Here is a 19,192-nt window from a genome sequence, read left to right as displayed (position 1 = left end):
CATCAACAAGAACACACTATATACCGACCACCACCTCCCCCATACAGTGACCTGATAATATCAGCAAGAACACGCTATACACCGACCACCACCCTCATACAGTGACCTAATAATATCAACAAGAACACGCTATACACCGACCACCACCTCCCCCATACAGTGACCTGATAATACCATCAACAAGAACACGCTATACACCGACCACCACCCCCATACAATGACCATATAATACCACTATACTGTACTACTATATCGTATATAGCTGACCCCGGTGTAGATAGGTGACAGGTGAATTGTTGACACCAGTGCAGGTATATGGAAAAACTCTGGTGTAAGAACTCTACCTCTAGTGCAGTTATGGAATGGGTGTATAGCGAGTGCACTACTTGGCTGGCACCAAATGACCTAATTAGTATGTGTAATTAGTAGGCTCTCTAGCAATACCCCTAAAATATTATTTTTGAGACAAATGTAAATCTCGAAGTATAATTAAATCACAAGTAAATACGTATATATAGGTGGATTTCCACCGAATCTATTTTAACATATTTCTGTGAAAACGCTAATAAGCCCCACTAACTGTTGCAATTTATATTGAACTGATAAACAGAACAGTGATAACTGACTTGATCAAATATATAGTAGTAATAAACCAGGGCGACTTGCAAGGGCCCTGCACTAGTCGCATGCGGTTTTAACCGCACCGTATGCAACAACTACATGCGGACTTAACCGTACTATATTCATTTTAACCACATTATATGTATTTTAACCTACAAATAATCAAGTCTATATCCTGTATTATATCATCTGCAACCGCATGAGATTTATATACAGAGATTTTTTTGTAAGCGTGTAGTTACATGTTCATTTGTTTATATGTTTTTATGAATTTTAATTTTGATTTAGATAAAGTGTTATATATACATATTTACTTGTGATTTAATTATACTTCGAGATTTACATTTGTCAAAAATAATATTTTAGGGGTATTGCTAGAGAGCCTACTAATTATACATACTAATCAGTGCAGGTATATGCTCACCTGGAGGAAGATAATTGCACCCAGTGCAGGTATATGCTCTCTCGTGAAGTAGATCGTTGCCCCCAGTGTAGGATGATACACCCTGGAGGTAGATAGTTGTACTCAGAGTAGGTAGTTACCCCCTGGAGGTACATTGATCACGTTTGTTAGCTTTGAGGACTGTCAGACATAATAATAATAATAATAATAATAATAATAATAATAATAAAGGGGCACTCTCCATATCTATGCTGAATGTCTCACCAAATAGATGAGGGCCTGAGGCTTTGTTCACACTTAGGGAGAGATTTATCAAAGGGTGTAAAATTTCGACTGGTGCAAACTGGGCCCAGCAACCAATCACAACTCCTCTATCATGTTACCAGAGCTGAAAGCTGAGCTGTGATTTATATATATATATGACTGCCTGAACTACCCCTTTAACATATCCCACCTAACCTGCTGCCAGGCTCTATGGTTACCCTGTATGACTACATGGATACACAGCATTGGGAACCCCAGCATGTTAGGGTTCTGTGTGGTTCCATGTGTCCTTACCCCTGATGAGAGAGCGTCATCACCACTGCAGCAAGGGTCATGTGGCCTAGGATTGTGGCATCGCGGGACTGTGCTGTAAATGGAGTCACACCTGCAATCTGATGGTCACCAGAAACTGATCCAGAATGGATTCCCTCTATTTGGTCACAGTCACTTGTGGGTCATAAATATTGGAGATGGGAATACCCCTTTAAAATGACGTTTGAGCGGGAATACCTTTGATATGTTGCAGCCCATGATGAGACTAACAATTCCATACTTGTTATTATCTATTCAGTCTCCTTCCCCTAGTTCTTAGCTGTTGCTTTTGGCTGAAGACACAAAAATCTGTGTGTAAGCTTTTCCCTCTGTCTCCTCCCCCCTCCCTTATGAGACAGCTGATGTAAACAAGTTCCTGGCTGCCTTTATCTGCAACATTGTAGCTAGTTTGTAATACCAGGAGGATTAATCACAGTGAGTTCATCAGCAACTTGACCTCAGAATAACCCTCCCAGTATTACAGACAAGCTACAGTGTTGCAGATAAAGCCAGTCAGTTTACATCAGCCGTCTCAGAAGGGAGGGGGGAAGGCGGGGAGACAGAGAGAAAGGCTCACACACTGATTTTTGTGTCTTCAGCAGAAAGCAGCAGCTGAGAACTGGGGGAAGGAGACTGAATAGATAATAACAAGTATGGAAGGAATTGTTAGTCTCACCATGGGCAGCAACATATCAAAAGTTGCGTTTGAGTTACGTTTAAGCTTCAGATATGCCTCTGAGTGTTTATTGGAGATGCCAAACTGTTTTTGTTTTGCAACGTTCTCCCAACCCCGAACACTCGGCATTATAGGGGTCCCATTAGACTAAGCAATTTTTAATGATTAATGATCGCAAACGATGGCCAACGAGAGCTCCCTGAAATCGATCATCATATTACACAGAGCGATAGTCGGTAGTTACTGCGATCGGTTACTCCATCGGATCCCAGCAAATGAAGGAACGATATGGAATTAAACTGAACGATTAGCCACGATTTTAGGTTCAGCTCAAAAGATGCGATTAGTGACACGCAAATGATTTTTCGATCATTGCTGCATTCACACATATGAAGAATATTGTTTAAATTACAACAATATAACGATTTTTTGCACGATAATCATCCCGTGTAATAGGGCCCTAAGGGTTGTATTAGACAGCCTGATGGCTTTTGTAATGGTCCTTTTAGACGAAACGATAATCGTTCAAATTTGCACAATAAAGATCGCATTTGAGCGATAATCGTTCCGTGTAAACGCAGCGAACGATCAACCGACGAGCGAGAAATCATTCATTTTGATCTCTCAACATGTTCTCAAATCGTTGTTGATTGTTCGCAAAAAATTCGCAGATCGTTCCGTGTTAACTGTCTTTCAACGATTTCACCTATGTGTGAGATAGGCTTAAGCGATCGCAAAACAATCGCAAAACCATTTTTCCGTACGATGTATCGTTCCGTTTAAAAGCTGATCGCTATAAAAAACACATCGTTCATTCGAAATCGTGCGATCGGGCGAATTATCGCTCCGTCTAAAAGGACCATAAGCGAGCGCCAATCTGCTAGATCTAAGCCTCTAATGCTGCGTTTACACGGAACGATTATCGTTCCAATTTGCACGATAACGATCGAATTCGAACGATAATCGTACGTGTAAACGCAGCGAACGATCAAATGCCGAGCGAGAAATCGTTCATTTTGATCTTTAAACATGTTCTTAAATCGTCGTTCGCAAAAAAATCGCAGATCGTTCCGTGTAAACAATCGTTCGTCGATTTTACCTATGTGCGAGATAGGCTTGAGCGATCGCAAAACGAATTTTCCGTACAATATATGGTTCCGTCTAAACACTGAACGTTATTAAAAAAAAAACGTTACTTCAAAATCGTTAATCTTACAATTGGGCGAATTATCGTTCCGTGTAAACGCAGCACGGTTCAATAATTGTTTAGCACAGGCTGTGTATGTCTATATCATTAGTGATGTCCGTGCAGCCCTTAAATTGTATACATTACCTTTCCACGCTCCTGGTGTTCTTTTGCCCTCTGCTCGCTTCTCGAAGCCGCCACTGTAGCTTCAGAGCGGTCGCTGAACTGACAGCACTGTGTTAGGCTGGGTTCACACTATGTATATTTCAGGCAGTATTTGGTCCTCATGTCAGATCCTTATAGCAACCAAAACAAGGAGTGGATTGAAAACACAGAAAGGCTCTGATCACACAATGTTGAAATTGAGTGGATGGCCGCCATATAACGGTAAATAACTTCCATTATTTCAATACAACAGCCGTTGTTTTAAAATAACAGCAAATATTTGCCATTAAATGACGGCCATCCACTCAATTACAACATTATGTGAACAGAGCCTTTCTGTGTTTTCAATCCACTCCTTGTTTTGGTTGCTATACAGCCTCAAATATACGTAGTGTGAACATAGCCTCAGACTGGTAAGAATACACCACTTCCTGCTGGACATATAGCAGCTGATAAGTACTGGAAGACTAGAGATTTTACAATAGAAGTAAATTACAAATCTGTATAACTTTCTGACAGTTGATTTAAAAGAAAAAGATTTCCCCTGATCCCAAAAATACCCCATAACCCTGACCCCAAGGATATCCCATGGCCCTGACACGAAGGATAATCCATGACCCTGACCCCAAGAATACCCCATGACCCTGACCCTAAGCATACCCCCCATCCCAAGAATTCCCCATAACCCTGACCCCAAGGATAACCCCTGACCCCAAGGATAATCGATGACCCTGACCCCAAGGATACCCCATGACCCTGACACCAAGGATGACCCTGACCTAGGGCTGGGCAAAGTTACTGATGAGGGGTGTAGTAGTGGCAGTACAGGCACAGATGAGGGGTGTAGTAGTAGTACAGTTATATATGAGGGGTGACTGGGGAAGACTGAGGCGGACTGGGGCAGACTGAGGGAGACTGGGGGGGACTGGGGCAGCTGGGGTTGAATGAGGGGGACTGGGGCAGCTGGGGATGAAAGCAGGAGGGCACACAGCCCTCCTCCTCTCCTGACCTCTGCACACATGTTCCCCTCCCAGCCAGACATGCAGGTCCCCAGTCTTTGGAGGAGGTGGCAGGGACTGTAGAATAAGGTGATAGCGTCACTGCGGGTCCTGGAACCGTACAGCGGGATCGGGGGGTGCAGATCCAGGACCCGCAGCAACGCTATCACCTTATTCTACAGTCCCTGCGGCCTCCTTCAGAGACCGGGGACCTGCATGTCTGGCCGGGAGGGGAGCGGGACGTCATGTGCAAGGGGCGGGGGGGCAGGTCAACCTGCACTGTCAAGTGGCTGGAGGCCACCGGCGCTCATCGCTCTGCCTGCTTGTCACTTTACCGACCGCCCGCCCTGCAACTCACCGCTACGCCCGCTCGACGCTAGCCCTGCATCTCATAGCAATGAGATTTCACAAAAAATCTAATCAATTCAAACATTCTGGGCATAAAAAAATGTATAGTGTGGTACCGTGTTAGCCAGAAAAATCCATATCGTGGTAAATACAAAAGTATTTTAGGAGTGAGACCTTTATTGGCCAACAAAAAATTGTTAGAGTTGTGAGCTTTCGGGATTCAGAAGATCCCTTCGTCAGACAAGTTCACAATTCTGGGCGAATTAATCGAAGGATACCCAGCCCTACCCTGACCCCAAGGATACCCTATGACCATTACCCTAAGGATACCCCCTGACCCCAAGGATAATCCATGACTCTCACCCCAAGGATACCCCCTGACCCCAAGGATACCCCCTGACCCCAAGCATAATCCATTACCCTGACCCCAAGGATACCCCATGACCCTGACACCAAGGATACCCCATGACCCTTACCCCAAGAATACCCCATAACTCTGACCCCAAAGACAACCAATGACCCTGACCCCAAGGATACCCTATAACCCTGACCCCAAGGATACCCCATAATGTGGTGGTCTGGTAGTTCTGTTGTTGTGAGCTTGGCCAGTGATGTTATTTGTCATGACGCCAGTGCTAGTTCAGCACACAGGTGGGATTTTGATACCTGCTTTGTATGGCCGGTTTGTATTCTCCAAAATGGTCGGTAACCTTCCGGGTTTGTTGCGGGTCCCTTGGGCTCTTGTCATGGCAACCTGGAGTGATAACTAACCCACCCGGACTGTCGGTACCACCAACCACCGAAGAGGGCAAAAAAAAAACAAGGCGTGCAGTGGTGTGTATAGGTGCAGATGCGAACAGAGTCCTGTCCTGTATTATAAAAATAGAACAATTTACTGTAGAACTTTGGCAAAACAACAGTACATGCTCTGTAGACAGTAAAAATCTGGACAACAGACTTGAGTGCTTGAGTGGAAAGAGTAAAAGCTTGAGTAGAAGTAGTAGTAGTAGTACTTTGTAGAAGTAGAGAGAAGAGGAGAGGAGTTTGCCAGAGGAGCCCTATGCCCAATGTAGACCTTGTACTCTGCTGGAACTACAGTGGAGATATATAAGTAGTGAAGTGATGAGTTTAGACTAAGTCTGACTGCCTTCTGCCCCCTTGTATCGTGGAACCTGTCCCATGTGGGTAGCATAAGCCCCAGTCGTCGGTTGTCTGGGTGTTGCCAGGTGATCGAGTTTTCCCAGTCAACCTGCACTGCTCAGTAGGATACGTAGACCTTCTTAATACGGTAGCTTTGTCCTACTGGGATCAGCTCCTATTGTTTCAGGAGTCTGTCCTGCACTTTTTAGAAATGGTTCCTGGCGTGGGCTAGGGTATTCCTTGGAGTGAGTGGTGGGGCAAGAGAGGAAGCAGAAGATAGATTACCTGAGAAAACGCACCTCCTAGTGGTCAGTACACAACACATGACATAAAGACATTTAACCCATAACCTTCCTCAGCTGTGCAATAGAAAGACATACATATAAAGAACAGTTACACCTAGTGGGGAAACTAAACACTTCATCCACCACTTTACCTGAGTGTGTGACATACTGGGGTGCATGTACACAACAACCATGGTGGGACACCACAATGACCCTACTCCAAGCATACCCCTGACCCCAAGGATACCCCATGACCCTTGGGAAGCATCCCATGCGTTCCAAGTGTCAGGAGTGTCACTCTTAAGAAAGACAAGTCATCTCCACTTGGTTCAAAAAAAGCAATGTGACTCCAGGGGACGTGACATTCACAAAGAGACATCTTTCTACATATTCTGTTCCCTTCTGCCTCTTCCATGAGATGAGAGGGGGCAGATGCCAGTCACCATTAGCACACGAGGTGGGGGTAGTTAATCTGGGCCATTGTCTTCCAGGATGAGGCAGAGGTTCTCGTGTCTTTGTCTGATCAGTCAGTGATCCGGGCTGCGCTTCTTTCTCATCACTGAGTCACATCCAATCTCAGCTCATGATTCAGTCATCCAGAATCCAGAAATCCTCACATTCCTCATATTATCAATGATGTCACACCAAGACGTTCATAATATAAAATTTATAATGTCTGCTTAAAGGGGTACTCCAACTAAAATGTTTTATTTCAAATGAACTGGTGTAAATTACTTCTGTTTAAAAAAAATCACCAGTCTTCTAGTACTTATCAGCTACTGTATGCCCTGCAGGAAATGGTATATTCTCTCCAGTCTGACACAGTGCTTTGTGCTGCCACCTCTGTCCATGTCAGGAACTGTCCAGAGCAGGAGAGGTTTTCTAAGGGGATTTGCTGCTGCTCTGGACAGTTCCTGACATTGACAGAGGTGGAAGCAGAGAGCACTGTGTCATACTGGAGAGAATACACCACTTCCTGCAGGACATACAGCAGCTGATAAGTACTAGAAGACTGGAGATTTTTTAATGGAAATAAATTACAAATCTCTGGCACTTTCTTGGACCAGTTGATTAAAAATAAAAAAACCTTGATGGACAACCCTTTTAACCACTAATCTGTTCCATGTAATATTGGAGTCTCTCACACAGAGGACGGCTTGTTGGCTTATTCTTCTCTGATTCGGCAGATAATGAACATTCATTACTCGCGGTTTCGGTAGCGCAGTCACAGTAATACCCAGTGCTCATGTTACTTCTCCCTATAAGTGATTTCTCCAGGAATGTGTAATGACTGACGGAATACGATAACCTCACGTGCGCTGTGACCCCCTGATAATGTAACCGCGTCCCGTAATGACCGCACCATCATCTGATAGCCACCCGACCCTTTATAGTGAGTCACCAGGATCAGGACGAGAGTCAACTGCGCCAAAGAGTTTCTATTAATGGAATCCACAAAGTGGCCTTTTCTCCGCTGATAACTGAGGATGAGATGTTAGCGGGATCCAAGGAGACAGAGGAAGGAAACGGATTACAGGGATTTTAATGGGAAGACAGAGGAAAGAACTCCTCTGTCCCCCCCAGACTCCTCTGTCATCCCCCCCCAGACTCCTCTGTCTTCCTCTAGACCCGTTTGTCCCAGACTCATCTTTCTTATTCCAGACTTCTCTATCTCCTCCCCCCAGACTCCTCTATCTCCTCCCCCCAGACTCCTCTATCTCCTCCCCCCAGACTCCTCTATCTCCTCCCCCCAGACTCCTCTAACTCCTCCCCCCAGACTCCTCTATCTCCTCCCCCCAGACTCCTCTATCTCCTCCCCCCAGACTCCTCTAACTCCTTCCCCCAGACTCCTCTGTTTCCATCTAGACTCTTCGGTCTTTCTCCAGACTCATCTGGCAGTAGGTTACCTCCTAGAAAAGAAAGGGATCAACAGCTGAAAGTCAACATATCTGATCTTTCTTTTCCATGTCATCATCTGCTGGGGAGAGTTGGGGGGCCCCCATACACATTAGAAAATGGTAGGCTTAGCTGACATGTGTAATGTGTGTGGGAGTACTTAAAGAGGTACTCCAGAAAAAAAATTGTATTCAAATCAACTGGTGTCAGAAAGATATATTTGTAAATGACTTCTGTTTAAAATTTCCAGTCTTCCAGGACTTATCAGCTGCTGTGTGTCCTGCAGGAAGTGGTGTATTATTTCCAGTCTGACACAGTGCTCTCTGCTGCCACCTCTGTCCATGTCAGGAACTGTCCAGAGCAGCAGCCTCACAGAAAACCTCTCGTCGTAAATGGCTACTGTCTACTGTTTTACATGCTACAATAGCCACTAGGGGTCAGTATGTTGTGCACTGTAATAGAGCCGTCCCATCTCCTAATATAACTATCTTACAATGTTAGTAAAATATTTTGGGCCATTATTCTCCTCTCCTGTTTTTCATGATGTATCGTCCACCAGGTGGCGCCACCACTTTCTTTGTTTTCCTCTTCATTGAACTGATGGTGTCTCCTGTTCTTTGCAGCATAGGTATAATATACCAGATTGTGGGAGGCTGAAGGCTGCTTCATACCTACATTCAGTGTTTACAGCCTAGAAGTATCTAAACTATTAACTGTGCCAGAAATAGAGACCTGACAATGTACAAACAAGTGAAGAAGGTGTCAGACTGGTTTCTGGTGGAATCCAATGTACAGAGGCCTGACATGTCACAGAGCGGACCGGACACTCCTAGATCCTCCTCTCTATGATGACAGAGCGGACCGGACACTCCTCCATCCTCCTCTCTATGATGACAGAGCGGACCGGACACTCCTCCATCCTCCTCTCTATGATGAAAGACCGGACCCTCCTCCATCCTCTATGATGACGGCCATTCACACTGACTGTAGTGTCGCCTATAACAGCTTTATGGCAGGTTCATTAATTTATGTTAATGATTCTATAATTACCTTTCATTTAAATTACAGTTGAATAGTTTGAAAATGACAGCAGTGAAATTCATTGCAAAGGAAGGTGATGGATTGGCGGATAGTGGAGGGAAAGCATCTGAGATTCCTACCAGACGCCCCAGCTACCAGGCATAGACCAGACCAGGCATCATATCCTGCTGCTCCCACTGCCGGCAAGTATCGGATTAGCAGAATATCTGGACTATTATCTGCCAGGTTAAGAGAGTTTCACTACAATTGCAAAATTGTCTCCAAGGAAGGATAGAAATCAGGAGACGTCCTGTGTGTTCAAGGCATTTTACTGTGAGGTTAGGGAACCTTAAAGGGCTACCCCGGTGAAAATCTTTTTCTTTCAAATCAACTGGTGTCAGAAAGTTATGTAGATTTGTAATTTACTTCTATTTATTAATTTCCAGTCTTCCAGTACTTATCAGCTGCTGTATGTCCTGCAGGAATTGGTGTATTCTCTCCAGTCTGACACAGTGCTCTCTGCTGCCACCTCTGTCCATGTCAGGAACTGTCCAGAGCAGTAGCAAATCCCCATAGAAAACCTCTCCTGCTCTGGACAGTTGCTGACATGGAGAGAGGTGGCAGCAGAGAGCACTGTGTCAGACTGGAAAGAATACACCACTTCCTGCAGGACATACAGCAGCTGATAAGTACTGGAAGACTGATGATTTTAAACAGAAGTCATTTACAAATCTATATAACTTTCTGACACCAGTTGATTTGAATACAATTTTTTTCTGGAGTACCTCTTTAAGTACTCCCACACACATTACACACGTCAGCTAAGCCTACTGAGTACTGAAAGACTGGAGATTTTTAAATAGAAGTAATATACAAATTTGTATATTTCTGACACCAGTTGATTTGAAAGAAAAAAAATCACTGGAGTACCCCTTTAAAGGGATATTCCCATCTCAACTAATGGTGGTTTTACACGGAGCGATAATTCACACGATTAACGATTTTGAATGAACAATGTTTTCTTATAACGATCAGCGTTTAGACGGAACGATACATCGTACGGACAAATTGTTTTGCTGTCGCTTAAGCCCATCTCACACATAGGTGAAATCGTTGAAAGACTGTTTACATGGAACGATCTGCGAATTTTTTGCGAACGATCAGCGACGATTTGAGAACATGTTGAAAGATCAAAATGAACGATTTCTCGCTCGTTGCTTGATCGTTCGCTGCGTTTACACGTACGATTAACGTTCGAATTCAATCGTTATCGTGCAAATTCGAACGATAAATTATTCCGTGTAAAAGGACCATAAGGTTTAACTGAAGTGAAATATTTTTGTGAATGCAATCATGTAGTAAGCGTGCCTGCTATGGTGGATGTCCTTAGACTATGGTAGATGTAGTGCTCCTGTGCTAGACCTACTTCTTCCATAATGGACTTTTCTCCTCTATAGTGTATTAGGTTCATTTATGGTGGACTTGGCTCCTCTCTGGTAGACTTTGTGGCAGAACTGGTTCTTACTGGATCTTATTAATCTATGGTGGACCCGGCTATTCGCTATTCTGTGGCAGAACTGGTTCTTACTGGATCTTTTTCTTCTATAATGGATCCTATTAATCTATGGTGGACCCGGCTATTCAGTGGCAGACCTGGTTCTTACTGGATCTTGTTCTTCTATAATGGATCTTATTAATCTATGGTGGACCCGGCTATTCTGTGGCAGACCTGGTTCTTACTGGATCTTGTTCTTCTATGGTGTATCTTATGAATCTATGGTGGACCCGGCTATTCTGTGGCAGACCTGGTTCTTCCATAGCTGATGGCTTTGATGATCTTATGGTCCGTTTACAGAAAGCGATAATTTGCCCAACTGATCATTTAACGATTTTGATTTTGATTTTTTATAACAATCAGCGTTTAGATGAATAAATTGTTCAAAAAATCGTTATTGCTATCGTTTTTAAAATCGCTTAAGCCCATCTCACACATAGGGTGAAAGACTGTTTACACAAAGCGATCTGCGAATTTTTAGCGGACGACCAACGACGATTTGAGAACATGTTGAAAAATCAAAATATCATTTCTCGCTCATCGCTTGATCGTTCGCTGTGTTTAGCCAATTATCGCTCAAATGCAATCCTTATTGTGAAAATTCGAACAATAATTGTTCTGTGTAAACGCAGCATAACCCATCTTGTATGGTGGACCCAGCTCCTCTGTGCTAGACTTTTCCCTTGAGTCATAGACCCGGATGGTCTCAGGTGGAGCTGGATCTTCCTTAGCAGCCTCTGTTCTTCTGTGGGGGATCTGATAGTCATAGTGGGGATTGCCAAGTCCAGTACCGGCTGTACCCCTCTGCAGGTGTCACCTCAACCTGTACAGCAGTTATCCCCAACCAGTGACTCTCCAACTGTTTCAAAGCTACAACTCCCAGCATGCTCTAAAAGCCATTGTAAGCTGGGAGTTGTAGTTCTGCAAAAGCTGGAGATCCACAGGCTGGGGATCCCTGCTGTATAGTTACATCCAGGGCCAGGTTAAAGGGAGGGCACCTGGGGCATGTGCCTCAGGGCCTCCCCCACTTGGGGGTCCCCACCAGCCTGAACCCAGAAGCAGGGTTCCGAGTTCAGGCTGGTGGATCTGTAGTGATCTACAGCAACCCCCAGCGGAGCCCAACCAGTGGGGACCATGGGGCTGGTAGGGGTCGAGTGGGACGATTAGTGCCCCCGACTTCCAAGTCCTGATTCTGCCCGTGATTCATAACTGAATATGCTAGCTGTAGTGGATAAGAGCAGATTCTCACATTGCGTTATTAACACAATAACAATGTGAGAACACACCCTGACACTCACCCCTCCCCACTCCTGTCTCTAGGCCCCCAACAAAATTGTCGCCCGGGGCCTCCGCCAACCTTAATCCGGCCTTGGTTACATCCCATATATAAAACCAGAGTCCCCCTATAAAACAGTAATAGGAACATATGAGCAGAGGATGGGCAGCCATGTCTAGTGCTATAATAGCCATAACACAATACATGACATAACCTAAATATTATACAAATAACACAATGCATCCTATACACTAAATATTATACAAATAACACAATGCATCCTATACACTAAATATTATACAAATAACACAATGCATCCTATACACTAAATATTATACATTCCTATAAGATATAATGTATCCTATAACCTGAATCTTCTACATGATAATACAGTAGACCTCAGATTGTCAGCTCTTGGGCCCAGGCCCCGCCCCTCTTTGGTCCAGGCCACGCCCCTCCCCCATCACACACAGAACATTCTGCTTATCATTTCTCTACTAGACTTTGACTGGAAGGAACCATCGAACACCTTCGGTTTTAGGACCCAGTGGCTTAATAGGGCTGGGCGACTGGCACAAAACTCAGCCAATCAGACTGCAGGATCCGGTTAAGGGGCGGGCTTGGCGATTAGCATGGACCAATAGACGCAGCGCCATTCTCTAATCCGTGACGTCTGAGAGGGCGAAATTAAAGAAGCCGAGATTGCCCGGAGCCGAGGGCAGGACTGTGGGCAGGATGTCCCCGCTCAGAGACTAGTGGCCCTGGGGGGACCGTGGGCGGGGGCCCCCAGTGCTGGAGCCGGCAGACACATCTCTCCTGGATGCCGAGCATCTGTACAGCGAGCCGGGGCTGCAGGTGAGGAGGATGCGATACATTGTATCAGGGCTGAGGGATACATTGTATCAGGGGGTGAGGCCCGGGGAGCTGCCGATCCTGAGCAAAGGTTACAGGGGCTGGGTCAGCGGTATATAGCATGGAGGGGGGGATCAGGAGTATATAGCATGGAAGGGGGGAGTATATACCATGGGAGAGGATCAGGAGTATACAGCATGGAAGGGGGAAGTATATACCATGGGAGAGGATCAGGAGTATAAAGCCAGCATGAGGGGGGGGAGTATATACCATAGAGGAGGGGGAGGATCAGGAGTATACAGCATGAAGGGGGAGTATATACCATAGAGGGGGGATCAGTGGTATATAGCATGGAGGGGGAGTATATACCAAAGGGGGGGTCACTGTTATATAGCATGGAGGGGGAGTATATACCATAGGAGAGGGGGGGTCACTGGTATATAGCATGGAGGGGAGTATATACCATAGGAGGGGGGGTCACTGGTATATAGCATGGAGGGGGAGTATATACCATAGGGGAGGGGGATCAGTGGTATATAGCATGAGGGGGGTATATACCATAGAGGAGGAGATCACTGGTATATAGCATGAGGGGGGGGTAGTATATACCTTGGGGGCGGGGATGGATCAGCAGTATACAGCTTCGAGGGGGGATAGGTCAGCAGTATATAGCATGAGGGGGGGGATGTCTAATGTGGGGGTCATATCCAAGGGCTGATGATCAGCAGTATATAGCAGGACATGGGGCTACGCTCTGTCTATGGGGAGTTCCTATACAAGGGCTGATGATCAGCAGTATATAGCAGGACATGGGGCTATGCTCTGTCTATGGGGAGTTCCTATACAAGGGCTGATGATCAGCAGTATACAGCCTGTGGTTAATGCCCTATCTATAGGAGGTGATGATCAGCAATATACAGCTGTCTTTATGAGAGGAATGTATACAAGGATTAAAGTAGTAGAGTAGCTGTATACAGCGTAGGGCTATGCTCTTGTCTATATAGGGGGAATATACAAGGCCTGATTATCAGCATTGGAGCTATGGTCTATATGTATGGAGGGGGGGGGGGTATATACAAGGCCTGATCGTCAGCAATATATAGCGTGGGGCTATGGTCTATGTTTATGGGGGGGGGGCATATGTTTAGCAGTATACAGCATTGGGGCTATGCTCTGTGTGTAGAGGGGGGTGTTATATACAAGGCCTGATGGTCAGCATTGTACAGCATGGGGCTATGCTCTGTCTATATAGAGGGGGCATACTGTATAATCAGCAGTATACAGCTCAGGGCTATGCTCTGTCTATATGGGTGGTGTATATAAGGGCAGATGATCAGCAGTATACAGCGTGCTCTGCCTATGGGGAGGTGTCATACAGTGTTCCAGCATTCCCTGTTATTGGAGCAGTGGGTAATGGATCATATACTGTCCTTGTAGTGAAGGGGTTAACAGATCAGACACCAGATTCCAGCGTGCGGGAGCCATGCTGTGTCTCTGGATATTGTGCAGTGTGACAAAGGGACGGGGTGGGACATCTCCTCTCCGCTCCCCCACCCCCTATAGCACACTATCATCATCATCTCTCCAGACGTCAGGATGTAGCGGTGTCTGTGTGCTGCTGGTCCTGTGCGCTGCCGGTCCGGGCCTCTCCTCTCTGCACCTCGGCTATAGGGTCTCCTCCATCCATAGCACAGCAGAACAGGGAGTGGTGGTCTCTGGACATGTGATGGATGGTGGAAGAGAAAATGGATGTCATATTGTGACTGCTCATCTTTGTTATAGAGAGGGAGGTGACACTTAACGTATAGAGAGGGGGCAGGAAGGAAAGGTGTGTGTGTGTGTGTGTGTGTATATATATATATATATATATATATATATATATATATATATATATATATATATATATATATATATATATATATATATATATATACACACACACATGTATATGTGTGTGTGTTATAGCTATATACACACCCCTGCATGTGGATGTCACTCTCCTCCATGCAGCAGCATGTGTGGCCTTGTTGTGTTAAATGTTGTTGCTGTCACCTCTAGTTGTTAGGTGTGATGTGTATCCAGCTGTATATACACAAAGAGCAGCGTGCAGCTAATACCAGCGTTACATGCTGATAAAGCGACAGCCGCCCTGAAGGGCATGCAGCAGGGGCACACGTACCACCCTGCACTGGGGGGGGCACACATACAACCCTGCACTGGGGGGGGGCACACATACCACCCTGCACTGGGGGGGGCACACATACCACCCTGCACTGGGGGGGGGGCACACATACCACCCTGCACTGGGGGGGGGGGCACACATACCACCCTGCACTGGGGGGGGGGGCATACATACCACCCTGCACTGGGGGGGGGGGGGGCATACATACCACCCTGCATCGGGGGGGCACACATACCACCCTGCATCGGGGGGCACACATACCACCCTGCACCGAGGGGGGGGGGCACACATACCACCCTGGACCCGGGGGGGGGGGGCGCGGCACACATAACACCCTGCACCGGGGGGGGGGGGGGGCACACATACCACCCTGCTCCCAGTAGTTGTTACAGTGCATTGTGCATTGAATTCCTAGCACATTGCCATCCCCTCTTCCTCCTATGTAAATGAATGGGCTGTCATAGAGATTGGATGGAGAGCTCTATAAATCACATGGCAGCGCGGCCCGGGTTGGTTCATTCTCCGCTTTGTTCTATAACCTGATATGTCTGTTATATAGGGGGAGGTTATAATACACGTGCCGCCATCTCTGAGAATCAGCACTATTGTCTCCTGTCTGTTTAGAGTGTCAGATTTATTACCAAGTAGTAAGTGACAGTTTCTGCTTATTGTGAATGGAGCGGCTGTCAAAGCAGAGCGGCTCCGCTTATATCTATTGCAGAGATGGCAGAGACATCTTTAATGTGTTTGGGATCACCATAGCTGTCCCGGGTGCCAGGGTGGGCCTCTGGTAGCTGTCCCGGGTGCCAGGGTGGAGCGGCTCCACTTATACCTATATTAGTGAAGGCAGAAAAATCTATAATGTGTTTGGGATCACCCTAGATGCCAGGGTGGGCCCTGGTTAGATATCCTGGGTGCCAGGATGGGCCCTTGGTTAGATGTGCCAGGGTGGGCCCTTGGTTAGACGTGTCGGTGTGCCAGGGTGGGCCCTTGGTTAGATGTGCCGGTGTGCCAGGGTGGGCCCTTGGTTAGACGTGCCGGTGTGCCAGGGTGGGCCCTTGGTCAGACGTCCAGGGTGCCTGGGTGGGCCCTTGGTCAGACGTGCCTGGGTGGGCCCTTGGTCAGACGTGCCTGGGTGGGCCCTTGGTCAGACGTCCCAGGTGCAAGACAGAATTTTCGGGCCTAGTGCGAGTTCAAAGACTTCAGCAGGCCCCCACCCTACTGTGTGACATTGATTCTTTCCTATTTAGCCGTTGGGGTATTAGCCCCCAGACACCAGGGCCTGTGTGTAACCACCTGGATAAAGGACTGGAGCAGATCCCTCTTTATACAGCTATGGAGACTATTGTGAATTGCTGTATCCTGAGAGGACACCCCAGATTACTGTCCCTGAAATCTCTGTGCCTATCCTCCCAATAATCGCTGTTCTCACTGATACATTGTAGAAGCGGCTGCCGCAGACCGTGGGTTTAGGGTTTAGATATCCGGGAGGTGCCGGCCATGGGCGGTGAGATCTGTGCCGACCCCATAGCAGGCTATGAGTGGTGAGAAGGGATTCTTCTTTATAAGGAACATGTCCGATCAGGGGATGATGTTGTTTTATTTGGTGTCAGCAGCTCATTGCCCCCCCCCCCCCCCCCCCCCCCTACACGGCCCAGTTCTAAGCCATTTGTCAGATCAGATGATCTAATTGGGTCATGTATGGCCGTAAGCCGGTCACACACACCGGAGAAGCCCCACATCAACACATTGTGCCAAATGTCCTCATTAATTCTATTTTGACCTTTCAGCGGCATATTATAGTTTATATATAATCACCAGAAAAAGTTGAGTCACTTTCTGTAGTATTGATCTACCTGAACTACATCCTGTATTACACTCCAGAGCTGTACTCACTATTCTTCCCCCAATCACTGCTTTTCTTCTGCTTTGCCTGTGTCAGTCTTGTCTATAGAAATCAGGAGGTCAGTGTATGCAGTTGCAGGTAACATATAACAGTAGATCAGTGAGATGTGACGGGCTGGGGATGCTGCGGCCTCCTGGATCCACTCTGCGCCTCGTCCTCCGCTCTCTGATCATTAATCTGGGGGGATGCCTCCTTTGTAGCGGTAATGTGTAATGTGCTGCCACCTGGGAAGCTTCTGTCTCCTGCTTCACGCATGGCAAGTTCTCATGTGTTACTGCCGGCTACAATGTGTCGCCTTATACGTCCTGTCACTGTACAGGCGGCGGCTGCGGAGAGAAGCTTACTGCCACCAGGGTATCCAGCCCAGCGTCTGTCGACATCAACGTCCACATCCTGCCTGACCTCATAGGATGAGGGGTCTGTACGGTTGAGTGTATCCAAGCCCTGGAGCACTGGATGTAGTAGAGAAGGGGCTAACTGTGGCTTGTGGGGTCCACAGGGCGAGTGCCCAGCGTATAGACACTAAGGGGGATATATAAAGTCCGTCTCTACATAAATTTCCGTTGCGCCGGACATGTGGGGACATTTTAAGTCCGACGTAAAAAGCGTCAGACTTAATAAATGTCCCCCTAAACCACCATAGTTACAGCCCCCCAGGATGCAGGGTCACTTAGAGCCATTCTTAAAGTGATAGTTCACAAAAAAATCTTTCAAATAAAGTGGTGCCACAGATTTGTAATTTACTTCTATTAAAAAATCTCCAGTCTTCCAGTACTTATCAGCTGCTGTATGTCCTGCAGGAAGTGGTGTATTCTTTCCAGTCTGTAGAGCAGGAGAGGTTTTCTATGGGGATACGGTACAAAGAGTAAAGGAATCGGCACTCACCCAGGATGTAAAATCTTCTTTATTGTAGTAATAGTGAGTGCCGATTCCTTTACTCTTTGTACCGTATCAGATTTGGACTTTACATGATCAGAGCACCCCCATATAGGATGCATTTAAAGTGTCTAGTGTGAGTTACAAACAGCGGGCTAAGCTTAAGCAGTAGTGCCGAGTACATTTTCTTCCGGAGAGTGTTTTCTATGGGGATTTGCTACTGCTCTGGACAGTTCCTGACATGGACAGAGGTGGCAGCAGAGAGCACTGGAGATTTTTTTTAAAAAAAAATATAAGTCATTTACAAATCTCTGGCACCAGTTGATTTGAAAGAAAAAAAAAATGGTGAACAATCCCTGTAAGGGTGCGGGCCTTGTCATGTTACAATACAGGAGTCCTTCATATGGAATCTATAAGATCTGTATGTGGAGTATGAGGTGACCTCCCGTGTAGGATCTGGGCGCAGCTCTAGAACATTTTACATCTAACCTAAACTCATTCCAGACAAGTCTGATAAGAAGTGACCGGATACAGAATGCAGATAAGAGGCTGTAATACAATGTAATTGTAGCAGTCAGCTGTGAGAAGTAACCAATATGATGGCATTAGTAAAACGTACATCCTGGTCCTGGATCCCAGGCCATGTCCTCATGGACCATGGAATCCTATGAGAGTCCAGCAGGAGTGTCTGTGTACACAGTGTAGGGTCTGTTTGCAGTCCTAGTAGCGCCTTCAGAGCTGAAATCTGCATCACATCTCCCATAGATTCCCCTTACATGCATGGGCCCTGTTTATATGTAAGAGATGATTTCTGGATGGATTGTCATGGCTGCTGCAGAACTAAGTGGCGGACAATGTATGGCTGTGGATTCTGCATGGAAAAGGTGAGAATGACAATGGGGCTTACATGTCTAGATCCACAACAATCCGCCAGTCCTGCCGGCAGATCCCAATCTGCTGTGTGCGAGCCCCCCCTTGCCGCAGGTCCCAGTCCGCTGTGTGCGAGACCCCCCTTGCCGCAGGTCCCAGTCCGCTGTGTGCGAGCCCCCTTGCCGCAGGTCCCAGTCCGCTGTGTGCGAGCCCCCCCGCGCCGCAGGTCCCAGTCCGCTGTGTGCGAGCCCCCCGCGCCGCAGGTCCCAGTCCGCTGTGTGCGAGCCCCCCGCGCCGCAGGTCCCAGTCCGCTGTGTGCGAGCCCCCCGCGCCGCAGGTCCCAGTCCGCTGTGTGCGAGCCC

General features: G+C 46.8%; 1 protein-coding gene across 3 annotated transcripts in view; it reads left to right on the top strand.

Moving 5' to 3' along the window:
• ZDHHC9 (zinc finger DHHC-type palmitoyltransferase 9) overlaps positions 1-19,192 on the top strand; it is a 50,149-nt gene that overhangs the window by 2,249 nt on the left and 28,708 nt on the right. Inside the window, exon 2 of one of the 3 annotated variants that reach the window (XM_069985665.1) lies at positions 9,362-9,516. The gene's annotated coding sequence lies outside the window, so the exon portion shown is untranslated. Of the gene's footprint in view, positions 1-8,916; positions 9,517-12,843; positions 13,000-19,192 lie in introns of those variants that run through there. The other 2 variants (XM_069985663.1, XM_069985662.1) reach the window with 2 other exon arrangements.

Source organism: Dendropsophus ebraccatus, chromosome 10 (assembly GCF_027789765.1).
Source record: "Dendropsophus ebraccatus isolate aDenEbr1 chromosome 10, aDenEbr1.pat, whole genome shotgun sequence".
NCBI classification, from domain to species: domain Eukaryota; kingdom Metazoa; phylum Chordata; class Amphibia; order Anura; family Hylidae; genus Dendropsophus; species Dendropsophus ebraccatus.
This window is presented reverse-complemented; position numbering and strand designations above follow the sequence as displayed.